This window comes from Lemur catta, chromosome 2 (genome assembly GCF_020740605.2).
Source record: "Lemur catta isolate mLemCat1 chromosome 2, mLemCat1.pri, whole genome shotgun sequence".
Classification (NCBI taxonomy): Eukaryota; Metazoa; Chordata; class Mammalia; order Primates; family Lemuridae; genus Lemur; species Lemur catta.
This window is the reverse complement of record NC_059129.1, coordinates 9,820,643-9,835,270: the sequence shown is the minus strand read 5'-3', so window position 1 is coordinate 9,835,270 and position 14,628 is coordinate 9,820,643. Positions and strand designations below refer to the sequence as shown.

Here is a 14,628-nt window from a genome sequence, read left to right as displayed (position 1 = left end):
AAGCTGCCGTAAAGCAATTCATTAATTCAAACAAACATTTACTGCGTATGTACTCTATGTCTGGCATTGCTGTAAGTGTTGGATTTCATACAGAATAGTCAGTACCAAATTACAATGCTCTTCTGCACCTTCTCTTGGAATAATTTGTATGGTGTTAGTCATTGCATTTACGTAACACAACTAAAGAATATCAATAGAAATAGGCTGTGGACAGACTAAAATGGTGATTCTTCTAATACAAAGTTAAAAAATACATGCTAATGATGACTAAAGAATTGTACCCCAACAGCTTACAATTTCAGAATGAGAGATATTTCTTGAAGTCTAAGTGAATTCAGAACAGATATCAAGAAAAAACCCTCCATGCACAGCAAGAAGAATGGAGCCTGTTAGCTCTAAGAGGTCCTTCTGGCTTGGAAATATAAAAAGATATAGACAGACCCAAAATGATTTTAAAAAATAATGACTGGGAATTTTTAAGTAAATTGTCTAAAGACTGGTATCAAAGACAACATTCTGTACCACAGCATATTCTTTACCAATTTTAGAGACAACGTAGTGGCAGGACCAGGTGCACGCAACGATTTACCTCCCATGCACTGGCTTTCAGGCAGCCTTTGTTACCATAATCTTGCAGTCAGGCAAGGTCTCTTTGGTAAGATGTTAAGACTATTTTAGACCTATGGGGTAGCCTAACCAGTAGTGCCATTATTACTCCTGACTATGTTTAAAGTGGCTTTAAATATTTAAAATAATTCTGATTTTAAATGGTAGCAGTGTTTATCATACAAGCTAATAATTAGTATAAATTTCTAACAAACAGCATACATAAATGAGTAATTTACCCTTTGTTCCTCCAAAAAAGATTCTACATTTCATTAACGACAGCATGGAACGGCGGCTTTTGAATTATGCTCCTGGAGTCGTGGTGGAGCACCAGGCCAGCTTTCCACTGACCCCTGACCAAAACCCCTATTTTACTGTTCATACACTGGGGTTTCACGGATAACATATCCATAAAAGAAGTTTACAAACCACACAATTCCCACCCTTTTAGAATTTCTGTATGCCATTTTGCCATCTTTGAGATAGAGTAAAATTTAAATTCAGACTGTACATTAGTTTAAAAAAAAAAAAAACAGAAGAACTAGTTGAACAGCTTCTGCATTCTCTTTGTCCATTAAGAAAGACTATTCAGTAAAGAACATAAACAAGATCTTGCAGCTACTTAAAACTACAGAAACTACAGTCAAAGCACATGAGAAATGTCAATTTACACACAAAATATTACTTAGAATCACTTATTGAATTCCTTATATCTGCTAGGCAATATATCAGCCTAAATTCTACACACATTTAAACAGAAGTGTGTTTCAACTGTTTTATACTTTCCATGTTCTGACAAATTCTTCCCTTAGAGTAAATCTAGACAAACATTTGGATTCACCCTCCCCCCACTACACTTAATGCTCCTTTTTTAATTATATTTATCAGCTGCTGAAAAATCCAAAAATTAAATAAGTAGACATACTGCATATGTGAAAGCAATCCTGTCATTTTAAGCAGTGCAATAGGGGTGGACCTGATAAGCCCAGAGACAAACTGTACGACGGAGTCAGGCCTCGCTCAGCAGGGCCATGGGATGACCACCATCTGCAGGAGCTGCTTATTGCCTCCCTGACATCGAGGCTGTGAACCTTCTTATGTTCAGTGACACTGCCTTTGAAGAATTAATTAGTAAAGAACAAAGCTGACTGCTTCTTAAAGAATAAAATCATTTCAGAAAACAGAATAAGCTATACTATATCAGATACATTTTAATTATTTTTTCCAGGAGCTGATAAGGGTTGCTTCCAGAAATCAACATTCTTTCATTTCACGTCTATAACTGATTTTAAAAGTGATATAATTTGCATGGGTCTGGGACCTTGGCACAGAAATTTTCCATGTAATCACTTAACTAACCTATGTAGGACTCAAATCCATGATTTGATCTCATCCTTAAATCCAAAATGTATTCTCTCTCCCAGTCTTGGAGTAGTTTTGGTAACATTCAGAATACACAAAGTCTTCGTCTATTAGATATTTGTCCAAACTCTATCTGAAAGAACAAACATTAATCTACAATTCAAATAAAAATGATCTGAATTTTTTAAAATAATCATTTTTATCTATATATCCTTTATAGTAATTTAAAAAGCTGAGATGCTATACTAGAGAGAAGTGCTCTATTAAATCACACCTTGCTAAATTACAATGGTCGCCAACCTTTTTGGCACCAAGGACTAGATTTACAGAAGACAATTTTTTCATGGACCAGCGGCCAGGTCCCTAACAGCCCATGGACCAGTACCAGTCCACAGCCTGGCAGTTGGGGACCACAGTGCTAAAGGATATGGAGCCAAATTTAATGAAAGTTCTTTGGTGACATAGTAAATAAATAAATAAATAAATAAAAGGCTCAGATCTCTAGTACAGGGAAAAAAGGAATCTAGGCAATAAACAAAAAAACTACTAATAAAAATATATGCAGTTTACTACAGTATCTTGTCATATGGCAAGGTGGCAAGACAAGAGTGTTTAATCTACAAAAGTAACACGATTATACTTCTGCCTTAAAATTTAAAAAACAATCAAGCCACCTTTCCCAAGTGTGAATATTACTCTTTATATAAACACAACTATATTTTTATAGTGTTTAAATTTTAAAAATTGTAGTAGATCCAAGCTACCAATGGTTTGGTTTTCCTGAATATGAAGGAAGCCAGAGTTGGAAGCACACTCACCTCAAAATTAAAGGGTGAAAAAACCAAAGTCAAATTCCATTTCTAGACCAGTGTTCCAAAGGTTATTAAGAAACTGCAATCAGGAGTCAGATTTCAAGATGCCAAGATTTGAAAACTGCAAATTCATTTTATTTTTTATATAAAAGATGAAACTAAGTTAACATCTGCTATTTAGAATACAAAATTTAAGTCTTGATGTGAATTGAATTCTTACTTTTAAGGTGAACTTCCAGTCCTTTCCATTCACAAATAGGACTTGATTTATTAAGTTTCCTGCTTTGTATCTCCAGAGTTGATCAAAGCACATTTTCTTAGTACAATCTGTATTGTTCCAAGTGTTTTTATAAACATCTCCTTTGAGAGTTTACAGGAGTGATCCGAAATCATATCCAAGGTTTCATCCTATGAGTCAGTTATTCTTAAAAGGAAATAGAATCTCTCCGTCTTTATCACCTTTATTTCCCTATCTGTCCCAAGTCTAATTCAAATCTGTCAAATTAAAAAAAAAAAAAATCACTGGCAGGATTGTCAGCAGATAATTACTGGTATTAAATACTAGACAGGGCAAAAAAGAAAAAAAAAAAGCATAAGTTCATTACCTGGGCATGAAAATTACAGGACTACACCATATCTGAACTTTTATAAATGTTCCTTTGCCAATAAGAATAACTCTCAAGGTCTGTCAACCATCTAGCCTTACACTGGTAACTCCTAAATCTGTATTTCCTGTCCTCATCTGAGGCCCAAACAACCCATCCAACTGCCGGCTGCACGTGGCCACCTGCATCCATCCATTCATACATACTAACTGAATACCTAATGTGTGCCATGTACAGTCTGCGCAGGCTCTGGAGTCACAGCAAAGAAAACAGTCCCTATCCTCTCAGGGCTTCTAGTAGTGAGGGACGCCAAGTCAATCAAATAATCACAAAAATATGTAACATACAAACCGCGAGTACCCCCATGTCCCCGACTAAGCTGATCTAAAATTGAACTCAGTTTACTTGCTGCATGCAGCCTGTTCACCCCTGAACCCTGTTCTTTGGCAGAAACAGTGCTGTTGCGGGTTACCAAAGCCACAAATGAGAGAGGCCTTCCTGACCTTTCCCCTCTTCCTCAGAGTTTCTCAATCTCTGGGCCCAGCAGGTATTCACAGAGTAGACATGCACAGATGGCTCTGGCAGAACAACCCTTCCCCACCTCTAGAAACTCTCAGTGTCATGGTGGTGGAGAGCTTCCGACAAAGACCCTAGGTCAGGCCAGGAGTGCTCCTGAGGCTGGGCGTGGTGGCTCACACTTACAATCCTAGCATTTTCAGAGGCCAAGGTCCGTGGATGGCTTGAGGCCAGGAGTTTGTGACCAGACTGGGCAACATAAGAGTGATGGCATGTGTCTGTAGTACCAGTTACCCAGGAGGCTGAGCGGGGAGGATCGCCTCAGCCCAGTAGTTTGAAGCTGCAATGAGCTAAATGTTCACAGAATGATGCATGCATTATAAGGTAGGCAGAACGCTGAAAGACATCTTTCTGATTTAAGAAGAAAAAAAGCACATTGAGTGTCAGTTAGGAAACTTAGTCTTCTCAAATTGAATTAGATGAGAATATTTGAAGCCTCAAAAGATGTTAATATCACTAACCCATTGCATAGTTAACCAAGTGACCACTTAATTTTGTGCAAAATTTTAAAATGGGAGATGTCTAGAAATAAGGTATGATTTTTTAACTTTTAGAAAATTTCAAACAGAAAGAAAACTGCACAAGCAACCAAAACAAATTGGTAAATTAGACTCCATCAAAATTAAAAACTATTTGCTTCAAAGAACATCAAGAAAATGAAGACTAATCCAAAGAATGGGGAAAATATTTTATAATTTATATGTATCACATCAATATATGATAAAGATAGATATGTGTATATATCCAGAACATATAAACAACTATTAAAACTACAGTAAAAAGACAACCCAATTTTAAAAATGGGCAAAGACGTTGAATAGCTATCTTTCTAAAGACGATATGCAATGGCCAACAAGCACATGAAAAGATGTTCAATATCATTAGTCATCAGGGAAATGCAAATCAAAAGGAGACACTTCTTCACACCCATTAGGATGGCTACTATGAAAAACAGACATGGAAAAGTGTGGGCAAAGATGGAGAGAAAACTGGAACCCTCGAACATTGCTGATGGGAATGTAAAAGGTGCAGCCACTTTGGAAAACAGTCTGGCAGTTCCTCAAAAAGTTAAACACATAGTTAATGTATAACCTAGCAATTCCACATCTAGGTATATACTCAAAAGAAACGAAAACATATATCCACTCAAAAACTTATACACAAATGTTCACAGCAGCATGATTCATAATAGCTAAAAAGTGGAAACCACCCAAATGACCATGATGAGTAAACAAAATATGGTATATCCATACCATAGAATAGTATTCCTCAATAAAAAGGAATGAAGTTTTGATACAAGCTACAACATAGATGCACCTCAACCCCATGCTAAGTAAAAGAAACCAGACACAAAAGGTCACATATTGTATGATCCTATTCATACAGTCTGTCCAGAATAGGTAAATCCACAGAGAGAGAAAGCAGATTAGCGGCTGCCAGAGGCAAGAGACAGGGAAGAATGGAAAGTGACCGCTAATGGGTATGGGGTTTCTTTTAGGGATGATGGAAGTGTTCCGGAATTGGACAGCAGTGACTGGTGTACAACTCTGCAAGTATACCAAAGATCACTGAATTGTATACTTTAAAAGGGAAAACTTTAGGGTATGTGAATTGTACCTCAATAAAGCTGTTATTTTTTAAAATGGCTGCACAAAGTCACATAACAGCACCTCTGGTGCAGGGGCCCAGCTGAATCACCCTGCTTGCTACAGGATAATCTGTTGTAAAAACACACAATCTGTTCAAACAAGGAAATAATTTATTTTCCTACCAATAAATCCCTACAGCAGCCAACCATAAAACCAAATCCATAATAAAAAGAGGAAAGAACAAAAGAACATGCAATTCACAATTAGCTGGCAGGTACGGAATGGAATTAACCAAAGACTGTACAAAGAAAAATGTTTATCAGAACTGCTCACTTCCCTTTGATTACACTGATTTAAACAAGTCAAAGTCCTTTTAACTCACGAAAAAATGTGCCAGCTTCGTTATTAGCACAGAGCAAGGAAAAACAAGCATTCTCTCCTCTAACCAAATTAACATCTCGCAGAAGGTCTGTTTGTACTTGGCAGCCACGAACCTTTCATCTTAGAGCTCTGCTAAATTAAACAAGCCTACGCTGTATTGAACACGGTGAGCCAGACACCCTGGCAGACTCCTAGACTTCAGCAGTTGATGTTGAAGAACACTGGAAATAAAGAGGATGGTGAGAATGGTGGTGGCGGTGCTGGTGATAAAGTAGCTTTATCTTCATTTTGTGTGACATTCTGACATCTGCAACAATGGGAACGTGCTAACAGCACCCTTCTCTGTCAAAGACAGCATAGATTTTGGAGCCAGAGAGATCCGGCTTCAAGGCACGGGATTTTCAGGGGTTTTATTTGTTGTTATTGGTTTTTAATCTACTAGCTGCATGCCCAAGGAAAAATTTCACACTCTCGCTGAGCCCTTCCCATCTCTAAACTGGGGTAATTACATGTAACTTCATAGAACTGTTGTGAGAACAAAATGAGGTAGTGCACACAAAGGGCACAGCACAATCATCAGGTATATGCCCACCATAAAAATCTTCACTGCTCTCCACTCTTCATTTTAGAGCTTATATCACAATGTATGCCATGGTCATCAGTCATCCTTCTTCTACCCAAGGGCAGCCACACAACTGAAGATCCCACAAAGATTTCATGTTAAATAAATTATTCCCCTCCACCCACCACCCACCGCATAGAATTGAAGGTAAGAAAGCCATGAATAAAGTCTTTTAAATGTATTAAATCAGGGCATGACACAAAGCATTCATTCACCTAAGAGGTATTTAAAAGCACTGAACTGAACGAGACACACCAAGAGAAACACTTACTATTAGAGGGAAATGCATAGTTTTGCAGTGCATTAATTGGTAACCTTTCCATAAAGATTGATGCAATCTGATTATAATTCCCAAGTGTCAGCAATCAGTTCTTAAAGTAAAAGAAAAAGGAAGTGGGATGGTTTCAAGCACTCCAGAAAAGACGTAGGAGGATATCCTTTCCCACTGACAGCAATTAATGTTTGAGTGATGGCTGCTAGAACGTTCAGACTGAAAAACTTCGTTACATGAGAACAGACTGAAATATATTTAAAACAAGACTGACTGGGTTTAACATATACAAACACTTAATTCTCACCTTGATCTAGTTGTCCTCTCTGAACAAACTGAAGAAGGAAAAGCTTGTGTGAAATTCCAATATTTGTCACTGCATAGCTGTAAGGGAGGAAATAATAGTTTTCGGCCACATTCCCATGTTGTATGTCTATTTAAAGAGAGTATATCTAGACTCTGCAGTAAGAGAGTCAGACTCCCCTTGCCCAGCCTCTGCAACACTAGGCAAAGCTTCTAGGGTTAGGAAAGAAGGAAATTTCTCAAGGGGATTGGGACATTCAGAGATTAGGGATGTCCCTAGGGAGGTTTCACTAAGCACTGAGCTCATTACAGAATTTATGGCCCAAAGCTACTGTTCTCCCCTCCCCTTTCCAAAACTCTACCCTTAAGACTGAGTTAATAATGTCCCTGGAAGAGACCAACTCAGTTACGGAAGCCCTGAGCGTTGGCTTTGCTAGGAATCTATTATCTACACTGCATACAAGCACTTCAATTTGTTTTCCTCCTACTGTAGTTCAATACTGTTATCCTGATCGTAAGAGAGTTTCAACTGAATATTCTACTGCCACAAATGCTGAATATGAGGACAGAACTTTTCTCCTCTGCCCAGCTTTCTAATGAAATGACCACTTACCCTGCCAGTCTAAACTTTAAGCTTTATGACTAAAATAGGAAGAAACTGTTGCAAATGCACAAAATCCAACCCATTAAAGATGTAAAGAAAGTTTTAAAATCTTCTGTTTTTAGGTACAGTGTAAAATTTTTCACAAATGCCGCTAAAAGGAGAAATAAACAATACAACTTTAATTTTAATTAAAACTTCTTTTAACTACTACTAATAACTCCTCACTTTCCAGGAATATTTTTAGGATCAGGGTTTTAAAGCATGCAATTAAAGAAATTAACTCATCAGTAAAATGAAAGCTACCATATAAGCGAATTCCTGTATTGCCACAGAAAAGAGAGTCAAGAACCCAACATTCTGCTTATTTTAGAAAACAAATGCAAGATTATACCCACTAGCCACAGTAAGACATTAGAGGGAAAAGTCCAAGAAAACCTCATTAATTTAGACCCTCCTAATGAAGACTCAATAATATCCTTTCATGTCTGCCTAGATTTAACTTTGGACTATTTAGGCAAATTAAAGTGCAAATAAAAATTGCTAGATGATTATTTAATCAATTTAAAAATTTTTACATGCAAATGCTGCCAAAATACTATAGCTCATACACTCTTTACAATCCCATATTCCAATGGAAACAAAGTGGATGAAACAAGAGACCAAAACATTGCTTTATATCTACTGGATAATTGTTCCGTCCTCTCTGTTTAGTTTGGCTGTGAAAAACTGGTTTAGGAGTCAGGAAAGCTTAATAGGCAGGATAGTGGACAAAGATTTATACATTATTCTCAAGGGCTGGCAATCTATTCCTCTACTTTTGTTTTTAACAAATGCCAAACCATACAATTAAAATATAGTTCAACTTATTGCCATTATAATTAAAAATATATTTTAATTCATTTTAACCTTGTCTTCAAATAACATAATTGTGAAAAATATTCTCATGTCTATACTAAGAAACATAAACAGGATTCTTTAAGAAGATCTCGTATTCTAAAGTTTAGATACTTACTTTGCCCTTAACAACAAAAACAAACAAAAAAGCAGATTCAGAAAATAAATGGGGTATAGTCCAAATCAAAATTCCAAACAAAATGTCATAAAATGTTACGGTAGCAAGTGTCAACATAATTATGCATGTCTAGTTTTAAGTACGTATAAAACTCACAGATGCTAGCTTTCTTATCCAAATTTAAGGTACTTTTCATTTACGTCCTAATGCTAACTTAACAATGACAGTACAACATATCAATCATTAATTCCTTCAAAAACAACGTGGGTGTTTGCTGTGTATGTGCCAGGTATTGTATTAGGCACTGGACGTAAACTGGTGAATAAAACACCGGTTGGACCTCTTGGTCCCTGCTTTGGTGGTACACTGTCAACACTGTTAACTTGGAGTGAAAAGAAAAGCACCCACATTTAAGGCAATCTGTGTAAGAAGAAGATGCATTTTATACCTAGGAAAAAGAGGTGACTTTTAATTGGCCTTTTTTGGTTTTTTTGGAGACAGGGTCTTGCTCTGTTGCCCAGGCTAGAATGCAGTGGTGCAATGATAGCGTACTGCAACCTCAAACTCCTGGGCTCAAGCAATCCTCCCTCCTCAGCCTCCCAAGTAGCTAGGGACACACCACCACACCTGGCTCATTCTAAAAATTTTTTGTAGAGACAGGGTTTCGATATTGTACCCAGGCTGTTCTCAAACTCCTGGCCTCAAGCAAACCTCCTGCCTCAGCCTCCAAAAGTGCTAGAATTACAGGTGTGAGCCACCATACCTGGGCTGTTTTTTTATTAAGTCCAAGAACAAACCATAGTCAATGACAGTCGGTATGTGCTAACCTTCCTTAAGTAACTCTTATTTGAATGAAATAAACTCTAAAGCAAACATGAAATTAGAAATGACATATCAGAAACTGGTAAAATCCTTTGGACAGAAGAGATTCAACATCAACATATATATGTTTATACGTGAATGCACATTCACATAATTCACATAATTCAAGAATATTACATTATCATCCAAGTTTGTAAATCATATTCTATTAATATATACTATTTTGCAATTGGTACCCATGTTTGAAAGATCTTAAGAAATTCTTAAGACAAACTCCCCTGTAAGGGAATAAAAAACAAAGGTATTGCTCTCTAAGGAGAAAAACTTTCGGTATTCAAAACAGTAACAGCTGACCAATGACATTTAAATATTTCTAATGAGTTAATCAAGGCAACACCTCAAAACGAAGAACTCAACATATTTTCACATTTTCATCACATTTAAAGTTCAACAGTGTCTCATTTATGCAACCACAGGTAAGTGGTTCAATAAGAAAGTTCTCAATAAGAAAGTAAGTTCTCAGTAAGAAAATTCTTTAGTTAGTAAGAATTTCAAATGAAACATGTCTTTGAAAACATAAAAGGTATATTCCAATCAAAACCCTTGCTATCTCAAGAAAAAATACTTTTTTCTCCCATTTGATTGGCAAAGATTAAAAAGTTCAACAAGTTACATACAGAAGAACATGGAGCAAGATGGTGGAATAGGACTCTCCAGTGATTGTCCCCTGCAGAAACACTAAGTTGAACAACTGTCCATGCATGAAAATATCTTCCCAGAGCTAATAAAAACAGGTGAGAGATCACAGTACTGATCATAGCACAACAATGAGAAAAAAACGCAACGAAGAGGGTAGAAAGGACAGTTTTACATTACCTGTGTCACCCCTCCCCACCTAGGCAGCATATGTGGAGAGAGATACCATCCACTTGGGGGGAAGAGAAGGAAGTGAGCATAGGACATTGCCTTGGACCCTAACACCAGGCCCACCACAGTAAAACCCAGCACCAGGCCGACCCTCCAAGGCCCCTGACTTTAAGCCAGTACCCAGGGACTGAGCCACCAGACCTGTCTCAGCACCAGGGCGACACCTATGGTCCCTGTACCATAGACTTCACCTCTGGTCCACATCATCACCGGCCAACGACACATCCTCGGGCTTTGGAAACTCCCAGTAGCAGGCAGGCCTTAGCAGCCACAGGCTTCAAGCAACCAAATTGGAAAGAAAGAAGTTAAACTGTCCCTGTTTGCTGATGACACAATCTTATACATAGAAAGCCCTAAAGACTCTACCAAAAAACTGTTAGAATGAATAAACAAATTCAGTAAAGTTGCAGGACACAAAATCAACACACAAAAATCACTAGCGTTTCTGTACCGTAACAGCGAACTATCTGAAAAAGACATCAAGAAAACAATCCCATTTACAATACCTACAAGATAACAATAAAATACTTAGGAATAAATATAACTAAGGAGGTGAAAGATTTCTACACTGAAAACTATAAAACACTGATGAAAGTGAAGACAACACAAATAAATAGAAAGATTTATGGATTTAAAAAGTTAATACTGTTAAACCATCCATACTACCCAAAGCGATCTACAGATTCAATGCAATTCCTATCAAAATACCAATGACATTTTTCACAGAAATAGAAAAAAAAAATCCTAAAATTTGTATAGAAGCACAAAAGACCCTAAATAGCCAAAGCAATCTTGAGTAAAAACACAAAGCTGGAAGCATCACACGACCTAATTCAAATTGTACTACAAAGCTACAGTAACCAGAACAGCAGGACACTGGCATTAAAAACACACACAGACCAATGGAACACAACAGAGCCCTGAAATAAATCTACACACTTACGGTCAACTGATTTTCAACAAAGGTGCCAAGAACAAACAATGGGAAAGGACAGCCTCTTCAATAACTGGGGTTGGGAAAACTGGATATCCACATGCAGAAGAATGAAAATAGACCCTTATCTCACACCACCTACAAAAATCAACTCAAAATGGATTAAAGACTTAAATGTAAGAACTATAACTGATGCTACCAGAAGAAAACATAGGGGAAAGTTTCATGACATTGGTCTGGGCAATGATTTTTGGATATGAATCCCAAAACACAGGCAACAAAAGCACAAACAGACAAACGGGATCACATCAAACTAAAAAGCAAAGAAAACAATCAACAGAGTGAAGAGACAACTTACAGAATGGAAGAAAATATTTGCAAGCTATACATCTGATAAGGGGTTAATATCCAAAATTTATGACTCAAACTCAATAGCAAAAAAACAAATAACTCAATTAAAAAATGGGCAAAGGACCTTAATAAACATGTCTCAAAAGAAGACATACAAATGACCAATGGGTATATGAAAAAATTCTGAATATCACTAATCAACAGGGAAATGCAAATTAAAACCACAATGAGGTATCACCTCACTCCTGTTAGAATGGCTATTATCAAAAACACAAAAGATAACAGATGTTGGTGAGGATGTGGAGAAAAATGAACCCTTGCATACTGTCTGTGGGAATGTAAACTAGTACCGCCATTATGGAAAATAGTATAGCGGTTCCTCAAAAGCTTAAAAATAGAACTACCATATGATCGAGCAATCATATTGTTAAGGCGATATGTGCACTCCTATCTTTACTGCAGTATTATTCACAGCAGCCAAGACATGGAATCAACCTAAGTGTCCATCAGTGGATGGTAAGAAAATGTGGTGTATATATATACAATGGATACAATTCAGCCATAAAAACGAAGGAAATCCTGCCATTTGCGACAACACAGATGAACCTGGGAGACATAATGTTAAGTGAAATAAGCCAGCCATAGAAAGATAAATACCACATGATCTCATTCATACATGGTATCTAAAAAAGTTGATCTTGCAGGAGTAGAGAAAAGAATAGTGGTTATCAGAGGCTGGGCAGTTGGTGGTGGTGGTGGCGGCGGGACACAGGGTATTGCAGAGATGTTGGTCAAAGAATACAAAATTACAGTTAGAAGGAATAAGTTCAAGAGATCTATGGTACAGCATGGGGACTATAGTTAACGATAATATATAGTATTCTTAAAAAAATGCTAAGAAAGCTAAGAGAGTGGATGTTAAATATTTTCATCACAAAAATGATATCTGTGTGAGGTAATGCATATCTTAATTAGATTTAACCATTCTACAATGTATATATACTTCAAAACATGCTATGCACAACATACAATTTTATCTGTCAATTTAAAATAAATAAATAAATAAATTTTGGGAAAAAAGTTACATGCACATTAAAAAAAGGAGATTAACAAAACTCAGTTTCCAAGGGTACAGAAAACAGGACTCTCGTGGACTTTAGGTAGGGGTATAAATTAGTAGTCTTTATAGGACAGGTAAGCCACATGTATCAACATTTAAAATGTGTATAATCTTTGACCAAGCAGTTACATGTCTGAGAATAAACAAGAATGCAATGATATAAGTAGAGGGTTGATCGACACATCAATCTATAAGAAAGGAAAACTAGAAACAATCTAAAAGGTCACCAAAAGAGTGTTTAAAGTGTGGGCCTCTAAAGAAGAGGAATTTTATGCAGTCAATAAAATGATCACGTATGATTACGCATGTCTTTTCCAACTCCCGTGCAGAGATGTACAAAACATATTGTTGCATTAAAAAAAGATCACCATATATAGTGTAAACCAATTTATTTAAAATTTTGTATATAAATACTTCTATATTCATAAAGTTCTATAAGTATATTCACCAAAATATTAACAGCAGTCATTTCTTGGTGGTAGGAGTTGGCTGCTTACTTTTGTCATTATGTTGTTTTATACTGATGGAAGTTTTTCTCATTATTATAATAAGAAGACATAACAAATTTTTATTTAAGAAAAAGTATTGGCATCTCACCAAAAGTGGCTTCAAATTTTTTCAACTCCCTATTTTAAAAAGAAAGTATTCATTGAATGTTGCAAGCATATATTGTATAAAACCACCAAATTAGCTTATGGGTTTCTACCTACCAGATTTCCTTCTCGGTACTATGCTTTAAAACAATGTGATAATGGGAATTTAAAGATTAGAGTCAAAGAGGCAGAGAAAGCTAAATGACCTTATTCAAACAGCCCATGTTCTTGGCATCCACCTTAAGAACCGCAGGTTGTATGAACTTAAACGCTCCTGAAACAATCTCCCTGTTACCCTTTTATACCTTAAGAAAACAGGCTGTGGAGAAAAATTTAAGAAAAGGAAAAAAAACAAAAACAAAAAGGAAACTTCCTTTTCTTAAAAAAATCAAATGATAAAAAAACTTACCTTCGTAAAATATTTAATTATTTTCCTGTCTTACATTCTCTTTCTTAGCACCTTTATTGTGAACCTGGGGGAAAAAAAGTAAAAATTACTTTTTATTGAACACCTAGTACATGCCAAGCAGGGTAATTAGAGAAAGACTCCCAGAGAATGAGAAGTCTCAGATGAATTGGGAAGAACAAGACAGAAGGTACTAAAATGGGATGGCTGGGACGGAAAGCAAAAAGTTGCAAGTGTAATCAAAACTTTACCTAAATTGTTCAAGAACCTATAAACGACTATACTCAACAAACGTCTTTGGAACACTGTAGCAGGTAACAGCTAGGAGACTAGGCTCAGATCATCTGCCTCTAAATCCCAGCTCTACCCTTCCTAGCTAGATGACCTTGGGCAAGTCACTTCACCTCTATGTGCCTGTTTCCCCATAAGTGTAATAATAGTACCCAATTCATTGTATTGCTGAGGATTATGTGAAATAAACCACATTACAGACTCTCAAGCAGTTCCTAGAACATATGTTCAATAAATGTTAATTATTTTATTATTTTTTAAGCTATCCATTTTTCTGGGAATTATTATTATTATAAGCTTTTACTATATAATAAATCTGTCTCTCACCGCCTCCAACATTAATAATAATAAAGTATAATAAATATACTTAATATTATTTTAAAAGGGCATAATCCTTGTCTTTCAAGGGCTTACAGTGTACTGGGTGAGAGATAACAGTTA

At 36.5% G+C, this 14,628-nt stretch overlaps 1 protein-coding gene across 1 annotated transcript in view; it reads right to left on the bottom strand.

Moving 5' to 3' along the window:
* The window catches only part of MRTFB (myocardin related transcription factor B), a 163,989-nt gene extending 150,024 nt beyond the window's left edge, over positions 1-13,965 (bottom strand). The window contains exon 1 of the mRNA XM_045542632.1: positions 13,900-13,965. The gene's annotated coding sequence lies outside the window, so the exon portion shown is untranslated. The remainder of the gene's footprint in view (positions 1-13,899) is intronic.
* Between the last annotated feature and the right edge of the window lie 663 nt (positions 13,966-14,628).